General features: G+C 46.2%; 1 protein-coding gene across 2 annotated transcripts in view; it reads right to left on the reverse strand.

Moving 5' to 3' along the window:
- PIP4K2B (phosphatidylinositol-5-phosphate 4-kinase type 2 beta) overlaps positions 1–20,066 on the reverse strand; it is a 453,863-nt gene that overhangs the window by 45,097 nt on the left and 388,700 nt on the right. The window lies entirely within an intron of this gene.

Consider the following 20,066-nt stretch of genomic DNA (forward strand, 5'->3'; position numbering starts at 1 on the left):
CGCTCCAGCCTATCAAGATCACTTTGTCTTCCAGGGTATTAGCTATCCCACCCAATTTTGTGTCATCTGCAAATTTGATAAGCCTTCCCTGCACCTCCTCATCCAAGTCATTAATAAAAATGTTGCTATTGCTGTAGGTCTTTATTTGAGCTAGGATTTGGGTGCAGCCCAGCAAACAAAAAGAGATGCAAAAAAGCATTTTAAAGAGCACATCACTAATAATATCAAGGCCAACAATAAAGTATGTCAGATATTATATAAATCAATATCAGAAGCAAGAAACTAGCTAGGGAAGCAGTTGGACCATTGGACGACAATGGAGTTAAGGGAGTACCAAAGGAAGACAGGGAAATTGCAGAGAAGCTGAGTGAATTCTTTGCATCCGTGTTCACTGCAGAGGATACAGGACATGCCTGTGCCTGAACTGATGTTTTCAGGAAGGGAGTCTGAGGAACTGAGGCAAATAGTGGTGGCAAAAGTTGAAGTTCTCAACCTTATTGGCAAACTGAAAGCAAATAAATCACCAGGCTGAGATGGTACCCATCCAAGAGTTCTCAAAGAACTCAAATATGAAATTGCAGACCTCCTCACAAAAATATGAAACATGTCTCTAAGCCCAGCCTCTGTACCAGAGGACTGGAAGATGGCCAATGTAGCACCAATTTTTAAAAAGGGATTCAGGGGGGATCCAGGAAATTACAGGACGGTTAACTTGACATCCATTCCAGATAAATTGGTTGAAAGCATTATTAAACACAAAATTAGTAAGCATATAGAAGGGCATGTCTGCTGAACAAGAATCAACACGGCTTCCGCAAAGCCAAGTCTTGTCTCACTAATCTCATAGAATTCTTTGAGAGTGTCAACAAACTTGTAGACAGGGGTGATCCAGTGAACATTGTTTACTTGAATTTCCAAAAGGCTTTTGATAAAGTCCCCCACCAGAGACTCCTGAACAAACTTAGCAGTCATGGAATAAGAGGAGAGGTCCTCTTATGGATCAGTAACTGGTTAAGAACAGAAAGCAGAAAGTAGGAATAAATGGTCAATTCTCCCAATGGAGGGAAGTAAATATTGGGGTCCCATAGGGATCAGTATTGGGACCAATTCTTTTCATCTTGTTCATAAATGATCTGGAATTAGGAGTCAGCAGTGAAGTGGCCAAGTTTGCTGATGACACCAAATTATTTAAGGTGGTTAAAATGCAAAGGGATTGTGAAGAGCTCCAAAGGGATCTCTCCAAGCTGGGAGAGAGGGCATCCAAATGGCAGATGTGGTTCCATGTAAGCAAGTGTAAGGTGATGCACGTTAAGGCAAAAAAACCCAACTTCAAGTATAACCTGACGGGAACTGAGTTCACAGTGACCGAAAAAGAAAGAGATCTTGGGATTGTGGTGGACAGCTTGATGGAAATGTCAACCCAGTGTGAGGCAGCTGTAAAGAAGGCAAACTCCATGTTAGGCATTATAAGAAAAGGAATTGAGAATAAAACTGCCAGTATAATACCTTTATACAAATCTATGGTGCAACCACACTCTCGGTCACACCTAAAAAAAAGATATTGTAGAGCTGGAAAAGTGCAGAAAGGGCAACTAAAACGATTAAGGGGCTGGAGCACCTCCCCTATGAGGGAAGGTTGCAACAGCTGAGAGCGTTTAGCTTCATAAAAAATGAGGCTAAGGAGAGAGAAGATAGAGGTGTACAAAATTATGCAAAGCGTGGAGAATGTGGATAGGGAGACATTTTCCCCGCTCTCAAAATACTAGAACTCGGGGTCATTACATGAAGCTGATCGGTGGAGGATTCCCGACAAATAAAAGGAAGTACTTCTTCACACAGCAAGTAGTTAAATTATGGAATTCACTACCACACGATGTGGTGATGGCCACCAATTTGAATGGCTTTAAAAGGGGGTTGATAAATTCCTGAAGGAGAAGGCTATCAATGGCTACTAGCCCTGATGGTTATGTGCCACCTCCAGTATCTGAGGCAGTAAATCTTTGTGCACCAGTTGCTGGGGAACATGGGTGGGAGGGTGCTGTTGCACCATGTCTTGCTTTTTTGGTCGCTGGTCGACAGCTGGTTGGCCACTGTGTGAACAGAGTGCTGGACTAGATGGACCCTAGATGGTCTGATCCAGCATGGCCCTTATGTTCTTAATGTGATAATAAGAGCATTCTACCGTACCTGCTGTGTAGCCCAGATTTCCCCCCACACACCTGGATTTAGAGTTCAGGTTGTGGCTCCTGCCTTCTCTCTTTAGGAATGAACTTCTATAGTTGGTTTCCCTCTTTCAGGAATGCAGGCTCAGTGCCACCATTTGTCCCTGGCCTAGGAGAGCTAGTCACATACAGCATTAGCAGAGGCTCACTTTTCATCCTGTCTGCCAAAAATGGCCCAATTGTTTGTATGCTGGGTTTGAGCACAGCAGCTCCATTGTATTGGCTTAGCTGAGCAGCAGCTGGTGTTCTGGCATTCCTCTTTTTCAGCCTGAACTTGGTCTGGGATTTTGACTCAGGTTATCTCAGGCCATGGCCAGCCACAATCCAGCTCTGGAGAAGCTTCAGCTGCACATCCAAGGCTTCATTTCTAAAAACTGAGGGGGGGGGGTGTAGCCTACTTGGAAGCCTTTGACATGCACGTCTTTGTCCCCTAAGAAAAAAAGAACCTACTAGGGAAGGGAAACTTCAAGAAGCACCTAAAGAGCTTGGGTGGGATTGCACAAATCTGAAATACTCACTGAAAGCTTGGAGAGTTTGCCCTCCTTCCCCAGCTGTAAAGCACGATCTTAATGCTAATTTGGCTTGGTGTTCGCAGTTATAAAGTTTTGCTGTGTGTGAGGGAGAAAAGCAGTTCAGTCACTTGACATGACTTGTCTGCTACACCAAATAATTCCTCTGAGTTTAGGTGTCTTTGACTTCAGCTTTGTATTATTATTACTAGGCTTCTAATACATAAATTACCTCCCCATGATGAGATAAAAACCTTATTACGAGAATAATTCTCTTACAGAGTTGTGTTTTCCTCGCCTTCCTCCTCAATAGCTCCTTAAGCTGTTTTGTATTCAAACTGCATTCTGAAACCAGGTGATGTTGAGATTGAAGGAGCTGCAAGTTTGCTGAATCTTTTTTTGTCCTAGATTTCTGGATGCATCCCTCTGTCCACTGTGTTAAATCAGCTTTCAATTCCAAAATCTGTTCTATAATGCCAGGATTAATTACAGGAACATCTTATGTTGGGGCAGGGAACTTCTTTTTTCTGTCAAGGGCCCCATTCCCTCAGGTGGGGGGAGGGGAGGCGGTAATCTCCTTCCCTCCCTCTGTGCCATTCCCATTGATGGATTTTTCTCCCTCTCTTCCCCACCCCTCCCTCGCTGCCTGGGGATCTAGGGGAAAAACAAGTCACTCTTGCCTGACGTCTGAATGGATGGCTCTTGAAATGAGGTGAACGGTTGCATCCCAGCTGCAGGTTGCCCACGCCTGCCTTAAGTGGGTATCTTTGAGCAAGGGTGAGTGTACCTGTGATAGTGTGCCAAAGAGTCTGGGATCAAAAGGTACCTCTCTTGAAGAAAAAACAATCCTGTTCTCCTGCCTTAATAGAGCAGCCACACACAATTCTTGTGAATGAACTGCTAAGTGATGGGCACCTTGTGAGATAGAGTAAAACATTGCTGCAGTGATTTTTCTGTTCGGAAGAGAACCTTTGTCATTTATTCACCCTATATTAATGTAATAGAGCTGGCCATAAATGAACTTTACTAAGGCAAATTTTAGAATGTCTCTCTGTTAATCATAAATGACACCCTCCCACTGGGATCCTTTAATAGAAACTTCATAAACTCAACAATTAACTAGCAGTGGGACTGTGGGCACAGGTTCCTTCAGGGGTGGGGAGTCTTGCTTCCATGTTTACTAAAAGGCTAGGAGAGACAAGTCATTTATAACCTTTGGGGGTTTCCAAATGGGGCAGGAGGTACACGGTATTCTCATCAGAAATTGTCCTTAAGTATTCGGGATACACAGAATCGGAGCTGGAAGCCTTGGAGGTCATTGCGGCAAAACTCCTGCTGAATGCAGGATGCAATTACAGCATCCCTGATGTCCAATTTCTGCTTAAATACTTCCAGCGGACAGTCCACCACCTCTGAAGACAGTCTGTTCTACTGTCAAACAGCTCTTACTGCTGGAAGTTTCTAATGCTTAACCCAAATCTGCCTTCCTGCAATTTCCACTCATTGGTTGTAGTCCTGTCCACTGGAGCAATGGAGAACAAATGTTCTCCATCTTCTGCATGACAGCTCTCAAGATATTTGAAGACTGCTGTCATATCTCCCCTTAAATGTCTTTTCTCTAGGTTAAACTCTTTCAGCCATTCCTCATAGGACTTGGTTTCCAGAATCCTCAGCATCTGGACACATTTCAGTTTGTCAATGTCCTTAAAATGTAGTGCTCAGAGGTGGACACAATTCTCCAAATGCAGCCTGACTAACACAGAATAGATCAAAGCTATTGCTTTCTGTGACCTGGACACTACATACTTCTGAATGCAACCTAAGATCACATTAGTGTTTTTGTTTGTTTAGCATTACTAGCTCATGTTCAGCTTAAGATCAACTAAAGCACCTAGATCCTTTAATATTTTCTGGATAACTTCTACGTGTGTGTGTGTGTGTGTGATCTTGTAAAGTGTGGTTTCTGCAAGGAGCATCCAGTCATGTCTTCCAAATGTTGTTGGACTTCAACTCCTTTTTGTATGAACTGCTGCCAAGCAATGTCTCCCCATCTTATCCTTCTACCTTTTGATGTTTTTGTACTTCAGTGCAGGATTTCATTTTAGTTCCATCCTATTAGTCGTAATAGGATGGAGTTCCACCCTATTAATTTTGGCCCAGTATTTTGAATCTTGATTCTGTCTTCTATCTCTCCCAGCTTTGTGTCTTCTGTAGATTTGACAAGCATCCCCTCTATACCCTCATCCAAGTCATTTATAAAAAGTCTGAACACCTCAGGGGCTACAACAGCATGACAAGAATATCATGGGTGACTTTGTGAGGCCTCCTTTAACAGAACATCTGAGTGTTGTGACTCTGGACGCTGCTTTGTGTTCCACACAATTCTAGCTGGTTTGTTAAGTGATCAAGAGAAAAGAGTCAGTGAAGAATTCTGGGAGGGAAGGACTTGCTTCCATCTCTCAAGCCAATATATTTAATTTCTAAAGATGAAGTGATCGGTTGAAGCCTGCCTGAAATTCCGCCCCTTAATCCTAAAAAGTGTGAGAGTTGGTGGTTGTAAGGAACTATGGACTTCACTGGCATTCTCTGCAAGCAGCATCACAAGGCCCAGGCTGGAGCAGTCACTAAAAAGAGACTCGAATCAAGTGCCAGAATTGAAGAGTTCACAGATCTTATTTATGAGTCTCTGCTTTCTCAGGGAATGATAAATTACATCCTGCTCATAGCTTTATCAGCTGCTAGGTGTTGCCACAAGGTATAGAAGGTGTTCGCTGCAGATTAGGTGACATGCTTCAACCCTTTTCTATAACCCACAAGAGGCAAGTGCTTTCAGACCAAATTTATAGAATCAAAGCTGGAAGGGATTGAAAGGTTGTCCAGTCTAGTCCTTTGTTACTGCACCTACAACCACAAGAAAAAGGTGCTGATAGTGCTAGAATAAATTGTATTAGACTAGCAAGGATTAATTGCTAACCTGCCCCAAAATATGTTGACATCATTCCCAGGTGGAATTTCTACCTCTGCAACTGCAGTGATCTCTGAACTGGCTTCTTCTATGAGGGGGTAGAGATTGTAAAGGACAGATGTATTGCCTGCATATTGCGGAAGGTAGGGCCGTGCAAAACAAATGGCTTTCCCTTTGTAATAGTTTGAAAACCGAGTCCTACGTATGTCAAGCTTGTGCCACCGTCTGTTGTGGCTCCAATGAGTTCAGATAGAATGATGGAAGAGTGGTTTCTTGCAAACTATAAAAAGCTCTGTTCACATTGGGGATAAAGGCCAGATTGGGCCGAAGAACCACTTTATATCCTGGTGAAAAACACTCAGTTGTGGATCAGAAGATAGAGGCACATCTGCTGAAGTAATGGCAACCAACAAGATGGTTTTAAGAGCATAAAAGTTTAAGGGAGCAAACAGCCTGAAAGGGGCACCCAGTTATGTTTACATGCAGGAAACCTGGGAAGGGGGGCGCCTTAAGGAGAACTACCCCATAAGGAAACTGAATTTTCCTTAATGATTACACCAGGGGTGCAGAAGCTCAGCCCCAGGGGCCAAATCCTGCCTTCTGGGGGGTTCTAATCTGATCCTCTGGGGAGTCCCCAAATGCACCCTTTCCTGTCTTCCTGGCTTTTGTGCAGCTTTTTTCTCTATTCTAAAAACCTGAAATGCCTTCCCAAAGGCTTAGTTACTGGCAGGAGGAGCTTGAAGCTAAAGAAAGCTGGTGTTTTTGTTTGTTTGGGACCCCACCCCTTTTATCTTCAGGTCCTCCTATCCTGGAACGTGGCCCAAGAGCTTCTTCAGAATGGAATTTGGCTCTTGGACCAAATGAGATTCTGCATCTCTGATCTCCACAATATGGTACGGTATCCACACGAAGGTCCAGGCAGCCTTTTAAAATAGAAACTATAAGGTCCCAGCCCTATGGACTGCACCCTCAGTGCTTGGCATCCGCTGAACTTGGAGGCTTCTAAGATTCCTATGCTCTGCTTTTCACCCCCATCCAGTGATTGGTGGGCGGGGTGAGGAAAGCAGGCTGGAGGAAGCTCAAGAAAAAATGGCCTTTCCAATCTCCTCCCCGCCCACCAACTGCTCTGAGGTTGACCTTCCAACCACACAGAAGCAGCCAGCACAGTTTTCTCCATGCTGGCTACAAGGGAGTAGGGGCAGTTCTCTGACTCCCCCTTCCAAGGTTGGAGCAGTCTCCAACCTTGGAAGGTGTTTTTATAAGCCATCCTGTGGTCTCTGGGACACTGGCCCAAGGACCTTAGGATGGCTCTGAGTAATGTAAACTGGAGCTCTTGCTGGCATACTTCAAAGCAGGAGGAAAGAGTAAGATAGCAGCTGAAACTGACAGTAATGTAAACCCTTTGTATGCTTTATAAACTGCCTCTAGAACCTGCCCAGGCAGTTGATTATTTGGTAGCTTTCCTCTTTGGCTTGTTCAGGAGAGGACAGTTTTGCTTTTGCTTGGGAAAAGACGCCAGCTTCCACCTCTCATTCACACCCTCTTTTTCCTAGATGATTTTAGGCCAAGCCACTGAAACCTCATTTTTCTGAGACTGACTAATGCAGTTTTACAAGACAAGCAAGGGAGATGAGACCTTTGTGTGACCAATTAGCACTCAAAATGCAGGTTTCCAGGTTTTTTTTTTTTGTTTGTTTGTTTTTTTGAGTTTCAGCTAGACACTTTCTCACCAGCTAGATGTTAAAAAGCAACCCAGAATGAGAGTTTCTTTGTCCAGGTCTGCTGTGATGGATTGAAATCAACCCCGCAGTTCCCAATTGCCCAGGTCCAGTGTAGGTTCCTTTCAGTCCACTACTCCTTCATGGGATCTCACCAGTAGCTCAGTGCAAAAATTGAGGTGGACAATATAAGCTGGCAGACTTTCGCCAAAATACCTTCTATGAGCAATGTCATGGTAGCATAAAAATATCCAGAGGCCCCTTTTCTCTCCATTTGCACATATTCAATCACAAATGAGCATGTAGACACTAAGTACCCACACTTACCAATGCATATGAGCTCTTCATTTTCAGCTGTTGTATGACACTACAAATGGATTGGAATTTTTTACTACAACAATGACTAGTGCCTCTATGGTTAATTTGCAAAAAAAGAAATGTTGGAAGGGTTTGTGGAAACTTGGTAATCATGGCCCAAAGCCATGATCTTTCATCTGATTTGCCTGGGTGCGGACCGTAGTTACTCCTTTGTTAAGCGCCCCTGCATATACTTTGACACTCTTGTTATTCCTTCACATGTTCCAGGGTCAAACTCTGGCCCTAGAAATAGATTTTAGAGCCAAATTCTTTGGCTCCAAGGCCTGATTCCTATTAAACTGTGCAGCTAGGATAGGCTCTGCCACTCACTCCCCTCAAACAGAGTCAGACTATTAGTCCCTCTATCTTAGTTCTGTCTACACAGACAGGCAACATCATCCAAGGGTTCCAGACAGGGGTCATGCAAGCGGCAGGGATTGAACCTGGGATTCCCCCCCGCCCTCGCACACACACTCACACACGCACATCATGTGCTCTTCCTCTGACCTGCGGCCTTTCCCACTCCTCATAGCTCTGTGGAAGAGCTCAGGCCTTGTCTCTAGAAAGTCCCATGTTCAATCCCTGGCATCTCCATTTAAACTTTAAATTTAAAATGAGTGGGACCCCCCGCTCCCAAGGGCTGCATGGCAAATGGGGGATCTTCTATTCATTCCAGTGGGATCTTTCCCCCCAATGCAAATGGAAGGCATAGAGGTCCCAATCTCAATTGGGACTCCTGTGGGGGGCAAGGAGGTGGAGCCTCCCTTCCCCCAGGCCTGGTCCTGGCCTAGATTGGGCCCCACAACTGGTTGTGTTTCCCTGCTGGTTAAAGAGCAAGAGAAGCTCTTTCCTCTGCAGTGAGCATGGAAGCTGAGGAGTAGAGGCCCTGGGGAACAAGAGGAATCTTTCTAGGGATCATGATTCTATACTGTTTTATACTTTGAGTGGTTTTAGTTTTTGTGAACCGCCCAGGGAGCTTCGGCTGTTGGGTGGTATAAAAATGCTAATAATAATAATAATAATAATAATAATAATAATAATAATAATAATAATGATGCCACAGGTTGTTCATCCCCGATTTGAAGGGATTGCATGGTGCAGGAGTGAGAAAGACCAGAGAGCAGCTCCCAGTTGCACCAATAGTGTGTCTGGTTTGGTGTGCAGACCTTACTGAACCTAATAAAACAGCCACCTGCATTCTAGTGATGTCAACAAACTTCCGCTATCATCCATATACAAGAGCTAAAAATAAGACCTTGAAAAGCTTCATTTGTTTTTTGGTTTGTGATGAAGCATCAGAACAGGCTGTCTGGCCAGTCCTAAGGGCCAGCTTGGTATTCAGAGTGCTGGCCATTTACAGAGCGTTGCCACCTTCCCTCCCATCCCCCGCATGCCTTGAAATCCATCACACACAGCCCCCTCCCCCGCTCCCAGCACCTCCACGCCTGTACCACACATGAAAGTTATTGACTGGTGGCGAAGAGACCGAGAGAGGAACTCGCCCCCACCAAGAGCAGGACAAGAAGCTTAAGGAATTAAGGATGTGTTCAACTGGCATCACTGTTTGGGTAAACGTGCTTCAGCCAAGCCAAGCCAAGCCCACCCTATCCCCCCTCTGCAGTTGTTGAAGCCAAACCGGCACACGCACTCCTGACTCCCAGCCGTTCAGCCAGCTTCTGCGGCTGTATTAAGGAGTGACGTAATGTGGAACAAGTGCGGCTACCCAGGCTCTGTATACGACAGCCCCTGCATTGCGCTGTTTCCCCAACCCAGGCTGCTGCAAGCCTAACATTTCCCGGGGAGGGTGTGCACGAATGCATTTATTTAGTGTGCCAAGTTCATTAGCAGCTGTGGCTGAGAGCACAGCAGCAGCTACTTATACACACTGAGTTATTTGCTGTTGGTGTCTCCACGGCTCACTGCAGAACACTCCTGCATAGCCATTTCTGAGGACAAACTGCCTCAAGAGCCTAATTAATAGCACATATATCCTGGGGCTCAAGGCTGCCTAGATGCCTTCTCACATTTTACACACATTTACATGTTACATACTCAAGGCAGGAGACCTGAGTATTAAATATTCAATTTTTCGAATACTTAGAAGTGGAGGCAAGGAAAGGCTATTCATTGGGCTAGAAATACCAACTCATTGAGCCTCAGGTTTTATGTTAGTTGTATCCTCCACACAGAGTAGAGTGAGGTATATAAGAGGGATAGCAGCTCTCCACATTTTCTGATGTTGACAGGCTTCCTAATGTGGGACAAGTTATCTCATTGGTAGGATGTGCAGGAAGATTTATAGCTCAGTAGTTTTAATCATTAATTCTTTTGGAAAATGTAGTAGTCTGTCTTTCTGTCAGAGAGATCAGAGGGTTTTACATTAACTAAATATTAATTAACATGCCAAAATTCTAATCTTTAAGAATTAAAAAAACACAACAATACCGTAGAGCAAATAAAACCAAACAGGCTGCAATGGTAAAGAGAAGCAACCCCAGGGGGCTCTTGCCCACCTGTTGTAATGAACAATGGCCCTTTTTTGAGCCAGACAGAGCATGGACGTCTCACTGGGGATGGCCCACAGCTTCTTCTGACCTCTATCAGCAAGGGAACCAAGGGCCACTGGGGAAGCTGCACCCCTGCCTTCCAGGAAGAACCTTAGAGACAGCCCAACGCAGCTCCTTACCTCAGCCAGAGAAGAAGCTGCTGCCCCAGCACTTGCTTTCCACCTCCCTCCCCTTTCGTGACTATTTGCCTGAGAAATGCAGGTTGCTTACCTGTAACCGTAGTTCTTCGAGTGGTCATCTGTACATTCACACATATGGGCTCTGCGCCTGTGTGGAACTCGTTTCGGAAACTTCTATAGCTGAGGCAAACGGTTTTGGTGGGAACCACTCCTCCACCATCAACTGAATCTGGGTCCCCGCCCGTCTCAGTTCCTTGAGACCGAATTGCTGGCCTCTTAATCAGGAGAGAAACCACTTGGTATCAATGGCACATTGATATCAACACCAAAGTGGGGATGGTGGGTGGGTTGTGTGAATGCACAGATGACCACTTGAAGAAAGACAGGTTGCTTACCTGTAACTGTAGTTCTTCGAGTAGTCATCTGTGCAGTCACACATATGGGCTCTGCGCCTGCGCAGGGCCAGCTTCGGAAAACTTCACTAGCTGAAAACTTTTTAGGCGGGAACCCCTCCCCCACCGTCCACTGAGCATGCTCAGGGGTTCCCGCCTAATCCCCTCAGTTCTTGAAACCACCTAAACAGTCTCACTGAGGAGAACCACCAGATGATCAAAAATTTAATGACACCATAGTGGGGACGGTGGGAGGGTTGTGTGACTGCACAGATGACCACTCGAAGAACTACAGTTACAGGTAAGCAATCTGTCTTTCTTCTTCGTGGTCTCTGTGCATCACACATATGGGCGATTAACAAGCTGACTTACCGGAGGTGGGTGGTGTCAGTTGGTGGATGAGTAGTCATAGAATTGCTGATAAAGCCCAAAGGCACAGTCTCTGCGCGCCCTGATGTCCAGGCGGTAGTGACTGGCAAAAGTCAAAGGTGTCGACCAGGTAACCGCTTTGCAGAGGTCTGGTAATGCGATCCCCTTTTCAAAGCCATGGAAGTGGCCACTCCTCTCGTGGAGTGAGAGCGCACTTTCCCCTCCAACGGGAGGCCAACGAGTTCATAGGCTAATTTAATAGTCTGAACAACTCAAGCAGATATTCTCTGCGGAGATGCTTGGAGTCCCTTTTGTTTGCCCCCAAAACAAACAAAAAGTCTTTGGGATCTCCGGAGAGTTGCTGTTCTGGACTGGCAGAAAGCGAGAGCACGTCTCACGTCCAGGGTGTGTAGTGTTAACTCAAGAGGAGATGACGGTGACGAAAAAAAACTTAGCAGAGTAATATCCTGCCCAAGGTGAAAAGAAGACACCACCTTTGGAAGAAAGGCTGGGTCTGGTCTAAGGACCACCTTGTCAGCATGAAACACCGTATAAGGGGAGTCCATGCGTAGTGCTGCTAACTCTGATGCATGTCTAGCAGACGTGATGGCAACGAGGAACGCCACTTTAAAAGTCAATAGACGTAAGTCCGTCTTTGCTAATGGCTCAAAGGGTTTTGCAACTAGTGCTTTGAGCACCACGGAAAGGCTCCATTGAGAAACGAATAGGTGGGATGGTATTCTTCATACCTTTCATGAAACGTTTGGTTAAAGGGTGGGTGAAGACTGAAAAGCCCTGAACACAACGGTGAGAGGCAGAAATAGCTGCCAAATAAACTCTAAGTGACGAAAACTTGAGTCCTTTTTTAAATAAAGAAAAAAGAAATGAAAGTACAATGGGTAAAGGTGCCGTAATTGGGTTTTCATTTCTGCTAAAGGCAAAAGCAGAGAAAACTTCCCACTTTTTAGCGTATGATTTTCTAGTAGTCGGTTTCCTGGCTGCTAGAATAATGTCCCATACGTCAGCAGGCAGGGATAGGCTATCTACCGATGCCTGATTCTCCAAGCAGTCAGGTTCAGGGACCGGACATCTGGATGAAGAATGAGTCCTTTCTCCTTGGAGATCAAGTTGTTGCATTGGGGCAATCTGATAAACTCCGCTGAGGACAGTTTGAGTAGCGGAGTGAGCCACGGCTGCCTTGGCCACCAAGGTGCTACTAATATGGCATGGGCGTTGTCTGTGCGCAACTTCAGGATCACCTTGGGTAGGAGTGGTGGGGGGGGGGACAGGTACAGGAGCTGTCCTGTCCACGTCCTCTCAAAGGCGTCTCCAAGAGATGCTGTCCCGTGGCCCGCCCTCGTGCAGAATAGGTTGCAGATGGCGTTCTCCGGTGACGCGAATAGGTCTAGGCCAGTGTCTTGGGCAGAATACCCTTTGAATCTGTTGTTGCTGCTGCCCAATTCCCATCTTTTTGGCCGTATTCTTGGCCTTTTGGATGTTCTCCATCGATTCATCGGTGGAAGAATGGAATAGGCTGTCTCCATCAAATGGCAGGTCCTCGATACGGGAGTGTGCCTCTTGAGACAAACCTGCTGACCTCAACCATGCATGTCTTTGTAGGGCTATGGACCCTACCATGGCTTTTGAGGCGCAGTCTGTCGCGTGGCGAGCTGTATTAAGCTGTTGCCTTGATAGTGTCATGGCCTCAGTATAAAAAACATTTGCCAGTTCCCTTTGGTCATCTGGCAGATAACCAGACAGGGATGCCATCTTCTCCCACAAGAAGAGTTGGTATTTTGCCATGGTGGCTTGGTAATTATGCACTCGTAATGACAATGCAGTTGAATAGATTCTTCAGCCTATGCTGTCCAGCCGACGACCTTCTTTATCTACAGGCGCATTGTGTCTCTTATGGGTGTGTCCCTGAGATGCCTCTACAATTATGGAGTTGGGCTTGGGATGGGTGAAAAGAAAAGGAGCAGTCTTTTCCTGTATTTTGTATGTATTGTCTAACCTCCTGGACGTTGGTGGCATAGAGGAGGGCAGCTTCCATGACTGCTGTGCAGTGCGTAACAGCACGGGCAGGTATAGGATGGCTGCTGAAGTAGCTGATTCACAGTATGCGTCGTCGTACACTGGGTCGTTTAATTTTTCAATGGGTTGAGACATTTCAATCCCCAATGATCTCGCCATCCTTTGCACTTGATCGGCAAAGTGTGATAGGTCTTCTGAAGGGGAGACCACATCCGAAGTCCCTACAAGGTCATCAGGGGAGGGAATGGATGGTGAAGCCTCTTGGGAGGAGTCAGACTGGTAGTCCTCCTCCGATAAGACGTCCAAAACGTGTGGCATCAACTCCGAGCTCGGATGTGGTTGTGACGCTTGAGTCGGTACTGTGGTGGTCGGTACCGTCGCTTGCGTCGGTGGTGAAGTGTGCCTCGGTACCACTGGTTGAGGCGGTGGAGGCATGCCTGTAACATCCTCCGGAAGCGGTGGATGGGAGACCATCTCGGAGGGTGGCTGACGGAAACACGGGTATGGATCATACCGGCGTTCCTGAGGGTAGTAGTATTCTTGGTGCCCTCTATGTTTCCAATCCTCATAGTAACGTGGAGGAAATTGTGGAGGGTACCAATCAGCATAGTAGTCCCGACCTCTCGGTGGGGACCTTGGTCTCTCACCATATGCGACGTATTGTCGACTTGAATGAACTGAAGCCGGTGAACCATCACGGCTGTATCCATGCGGAGGTGTTTGTCGGTATTGAAAGCCTTCGGTATCGACGTGCGGTTGCTGTCAGTACCGACGTCCATCGGTATCAATGGGTTCTTCTCGGTACCGAGGGGAAAAAGGTATCCGATCCGCCACGGTGTTATCCAACGAGGAACCTCTGATTTCATCTTCCGAAATTGATGCCCTCATGCTGGGCTCATCCATCGGGACCGTAACAATATGAAGCAGCGACAGGACTGGCGAATTAGCAACCGGCTCTTCGCGCGGCAGAGGGTTCAGTACCGGCGGTGAGGATGGAGTCGTCCGTCTCGGTATTGAGAAAGGCTGTCCGGGAAAGCCGCCAAATGGCTTGACAAAGAAGGATAAGACCAGCCGGTAGCTAGGCAACGAAGGTGTTTATTTACAGAAGCTAAACAGTGCAGGGAAAGGAGGGGAAAACGGGGGTTTGACTGCAAAAGTCAAGGAACAGGAACAGTTCAAGGAGCAGGCTTGTAGAGTAGTCAATGTCCAGTCCAAAGTCAAGGCAGCGTGGCAAACAGGAGATTCGATAATGCAGTCCAAGTTCAAACACAGCCAACAGTCAGCGACAAACCAGTAACACAGTCCAGAGTCAGGGGCAACAACAGGCAAGACGTAGTCACAAACCGGTCCAAGGTCGAAGCAGGAATCCAGAGTAGGCAGACGTGGTCACGGGGTCCGGGAATCAAGACAGGAATCAGAATCCAGGCGTTCAGGAACAAGGCACGAGGTCACAAGATCCAAGAGCAAAGGCTTCCTCCAGAATGCTCAGATAATCTCTGACAACTTTGCATGGCTTACGGCTGCGCTTTTATGCTCAGTCAGAGTGCTGAGTCATGGTCTCTCAGCTGATCCCTAATTGCCTGGCATTTCTGGTGGAGGCGGCGAGACCGGCGTCTGGTTGCCTTCTCCACCCGCAACTGGCTGAAACCAGGCTTCTCCACCTCCTCCTCAGACCTCTGCAGCTCCTCCGTAGTCTTTGCTGGCATCAGGCCCTCAGAGCTAGCAGAGGTCCCAGCTGGCCTTGGCTCTTCTCCCTGAGGCTCTGCCACAGTCTCTGCCAGTCCAGCCTCCTCACTACCTGAGCTGGGCTTCTCGGTACTAGGTCCAGCCTCTGCCACCTCCTCCTCATCTCCTGACTCCATCTCTATGCAGGGCATGACAAAGGCGTTGGTAGCGAAAGCCTCAGTATCGGGCTTATCGCATGCGAGGGAGGTCTCTGTAATGCGAGACTCGTTATCGGGCTCTTATGCCCCGTCTCACGCCTCGGTATCGAAGTACTCGGTACCAGGCTCCTCGGTACCGACGAGATCAATTTCGATGGCTTTTTCTTTCCATCTTTGCTCTTCAATTTGCTCTTTTTTCTCTGAGGGTTTTCAGCCTCAGAGTGCTCTCTCGCTCTCTTAGAGATCTTCTTTGCTGCCTTTTTTGTGGACTGAGAGGAGGAGGGGGGAACCGCTAAGGCTTCACTCCTTATCGGAGGATGTTGGGGCCAAGACTCCATCTTGTGTGGAGATGTAGAGACGCGAGCCACTCTCGGTTTGTCTACTGCCTCCAAAGCCTTTTCCCAGAGAATAGCCCGAAGGCGATCTGCGTGGTTTTTACGTGCTTGCCTTGAAAACTTCAGGCAAAAAGCACACGACTCCACAACATGAGTCTCCCCCAAGCAGAGCAGGCAGAAGGAATGCCCATCCGTTTGCGATATTTTCTGTCCGCAGTTGGAACACTTCTTAAACAGGCCTTGGTGTGCCATAGGCACCAAGACAAGACAAGACAAATAGGAAAGAATAGAAAACTGTAGAAGTAAGAAAAAGAAGGAAAAATAGATAGATTTTTCAGCTCTGGTATAATCAGAAACGCACTATACCACAGAGAAGTCTCCAAACGCTGTTGACCCACAGGCGGTTGAAGAGAACTGAGGGGATTAGGTGGGAACCCCTGAGCATGCTCAGTGGACGGTGGGGGAGGGGTTCCCGCCTAAAAAGATTTCAGCTAGAGAAGTTTCCGAAGCTGGCCCTGCGCAGGCACAGAGCCCCTATGTGTGATGCACAGAGACCACGAAGAACAACTACGGTTACAGGTAAGCAACCTGCATTTCTTCTTTGTGGTCTCTGTGCATCACACATATGGGCGATTAACAAGCTTACTCCCTGGTGGAGGGTAGGTGCAGATCAATGTGCCATCTCAAGATGGAAGACAGAATTGCTTGCCCAAAATTGCAGTTTGTCGTGGTACAAACATTAAGACAGTAGTGTGTAATGAAGGTAGAGGTCTTATACCCAGTAGCCACTCTGCATAAGTCCAGGATCGACAGTCACTTGCCTCAGGCTGTCGACGTTGAGGCAGTGAGTACCGGATGGGGTGTTACAAGGCAATTGAGTTGTAAGCCCTCCAACTCGTAGGGTAGTTTAATTGCATTCACAATCCACACCACAAATGTTTGTGAAAATAGTGATTGTCCTCATGTAATGACAACGTAACAGGAAAATGGTATTTTAGTCTTACAAAATTTGTCTGATGCAGCCTTGCAAAAACAAGAGCTTGCCTTACATCAGGTCAGTGTAATGAGACTTCCACTGGAGTAGAAGGAAACTGGCAGAAGGTAGTAATTGAAAAAGAACCTTCCAAAAATGTAACCTGAAATCCAAAGTTGCCATTGGCTCAGATGGATTTGCTGTCCAGAGTGTAGCAAGACAGATAAACTGCATGCTGGAATGAAACTTAGGCTCAGATAAAGCATTCAGTACAGATGTATTGACAACTATTTCAGCCCTAGCATATAAGGAGTGTAAAGGTAAGTACATCCTTCAGGGAGGCTGAATGAGGATGGAAGTTCTGAAGATCTGAGTATTTAGAAAAAACATTCCATTTCATGGTAGATGATTTTTCTGTTGCCAGCCTACAGGCTGGGTGGAATATGGAATCGACCTCATGTCAAAATTAGTCACGGTATCAAGATTCTTCATGCGATGAGTCTGAGCATTTGTAGATCAGGCTGTAAGGAAAAAAGGCTCAGTACCGATAGGAGTCGGAGGACCCTACTCTGTGATATCTTCAGAAGTAGAGTGAGCCATGCTTGTCACAGCCACTGAGGGATGACTATGATGTAGTCTGTGTGGACCAGATGATTTTTATTTTTATTTTACTTATTTATTTTTATTTTAAAAAATATGTAATTTATTTATTTATAGCTTTACTCTTGAAATGAGAGGGAAAATGAGAGGAACAGGTAATAGATTCCACTCAATCTGGAATGCATCTCCTAGGGATATTATTATTATTATTATTATTATTATTATTATTATTATTATTATTATTATTATTATTATTATGTGATCTCTGCTCTTGAACCAAACAGGTGACCAATCGTATTGTGAGGTGTCACCAGAAGTCTATCTCTGGAGTCCCATATTCCTGAGAAAACCTGAGATAGAACCAACAGATTTGACTGCCACCTGTGTGGGACCTTCTGAAGTCTGTTGAATGATTTTGCTTGCCTCGTTCAGCCAAGTGTAGGACTGAAGTGAGATTCCCCTGCTGATGGTCCCATTGGAATCTCCATTGTCATTAGGGTAGATCCAGAAGAGTGGGTTATTCCTTCCTTGTTTATATACGACAACACAGTGTTGTCTGTAAAAACTCACACTCTGTGGCCCATCAGGTAGGTCCTAAAAGACTGGAGTGCCTTTTTTCACCGTGCAATATGGAATTGTTAATAGTCGGAGTGAGTCTGGATTGCTCTGTGGTTTCTACTGAGGTCCAGAGAGCTCAATAAATTGAGGATTAGTCCCACTGCCTTCAATAGCATCCTCTTCTAAGATGCTACTAGAAGCCAGTTGTCTAAATACAGGTAGACTTTCACCCTGTGTAGGCAAATGAACTGCCATATATTTTGCAAACATTCGGTGGGCTGTGCTTAAGTCCAATGGAAGCACTCAAACTGGAACATGTCGGTACCTATGATAAACCCAAGGTACCTCTGGTGAGTGTTCTGAATGGCTATATGGAAGTATGCATACTTTTAAGTGTGTGGGAGCAAAACATACTCCCTTCTGAGGAGCAGCATTAAGGACAGTGTGTCATCTGTAATTTGCTGATTCTGACGCAAGAAATAAGATGAGCAATGGGATTAAACAACCCTTCACCGTCGAATGGCAGGTCCTCAATCTAGCTTACAGAGTGAGACCTGCTAATCATAGGTATGCATGAGAAACGCCAGAGCACGCACCACTGCTCTCAACTCACAGTTGGTGGCAACAGGTCATGTTAAGTTGCTGACGAGAGGAAAAGTTGTTATCTGGACATCATAACTAGATAGTGTTTAACTCTGGGGCCCAAAGCAGATGAATATGTTCTGTGGCCTGGTAGGTCCAACCTGAAAACTCCCCTTGGGATAACTGAACTAACATAGAATTGGAACATGGGTGCGTAAAGAAAAACCCCAGTGTCCATTACTGGACCTTATGTAAAGATTCTGCCCTTTCCAATGTCAGATCCATCAAAGAAGGGGCCTTCCAGGAATTTTTAACTGTCAGAAGCAGTGTTGGAAGGAAAAATATTGACATTGGAGTTGGCCTCTCAGTACATACAGTGTGAGATTTATTTACAGAGTTATGTGTCTCAATTCTGAGTCATCCTCAATGATCGGGAAGTGGTATAAGTCCTCCGAAGGAGGTTCTGCCCTGTGTAGGCACTACATCATGAGGTGATGCAGACGAGAGCAATGTTGAGACCGACTGATAGTCCTCAAAGGATTGAAGGGAATCAGGTCTATTCTTATGCTCCAACTTATCTTCGCCAAGTTGATCTCCTGATGCCCCACAGAATGGGGGTGGAATGGGGAAGAGCTAAGTAACTGTACTGACACATTGTGGCTGTAACAGCTGAGCCCTGTGTATACCAGTCACAATGACAGTGATCTCGGTTGTACGTGTCCCCATCACGGTACTGATGCCAGTATCCATGCTTGTATGGTATTCTCAGGAGACGTGGCCCATTTGACATTGTGTCCCCTCCTCTCACTAGGGAGGGGGGGGGCAAAAATGATGACATCAGACATCATGGTAATAAAACGCTCTCCACTGAAAGCAAAGCACTCAGAGCGTAGAGACTCTGGAGGGAGACCCTGAAATTGGTGGTTAGCCTGCAAGGGATATATTGCCTGATGTGGTGGACAGATGTCCATTGGCTTTGGAGGGGAGAGAGATCACATCTCACCCTCTGACATTGAAGCTGCATGCGAGATGCCACTCTTGGTATCAAGAGTCTCAGCGTTTGTACCAAAGAAGCTATTAATGTTATTGTCAATCTCGGTATCAAGGGTTCCAGCCTTGGTACCGAAGAAACCAGTTATGTTATTGTCAGTCTCAGTACCAAAAATTCCAGTCTTGGTACCGAAGAAGCCAGTTATGTTATTGTCAGTCTCAGTACCAAAAGTTCCAGCCTTGGTACCAAAGAAGCCAGTTGTGTTATTGCCAGTCTCAGTATTGAGAGTTCCAGCGTCTGTACTGAAGATGCTAGTTATGTTATTGCCACTCTTGGTATTGAGGGTTCCAGTCTCTGTACCGAAGAAGCTAGATATATTGTTGCCAGTCTCGGTACAGAGAGTTTCAGGCTCGGTACTGAAGAAGCTAGTTATGTTGTTGCCAGTCTCGGTACCGAGAGTTCCAGGCTCGGTACTGAAGAAACTAGTTATATTATTGCTACTGAGGAGGCCACCCATGGGGACTCTAACAGTAGTGGTTAGATCTGGCTTCCATACAGCCTTGGAATGAGGCTTTTGTTGTTGTTGTTGTTGTATGTCCCAAAGGCTTAAGTGACCTAGCCTTCCTAGATATCTCTTTTGCTGCAGAAGCAGCTAAAGCGCATCCAGATTTCTGGAAGATCAGAACGACACACGGATAGAGTCAGGGTCCGAGGACGCTGAGGGGACCTAAGGGGCCTCTGCCATGATTGGCTGCATAAAGTACTTCGGAGAATCCATGGCTTCTAGAGCTTTTCTCTGCAGAAATGCCCCGAGCAATCAGTCCCAGAAGGCTTAAGTGATCCGGCCTTCTAGATATCTCTTTTGCTGCAGATACAGCTAGAGAGTGTCCAG

Source organism: Elgaria multicarinata, chromosome 1, assembly GCF_023053635.1.
Source record: "Elgaria multicarinata webbii isolate HBS135686 ecotype San Diego chromosome 1, rElgMul1.1.pri, whole genome shotgun sequence".
NCBI lineage: Eukaryota > Metazoa > Chordata > Lepidosauria > Squamata > Anguidae > Elgaria > Elgaria multicarinata.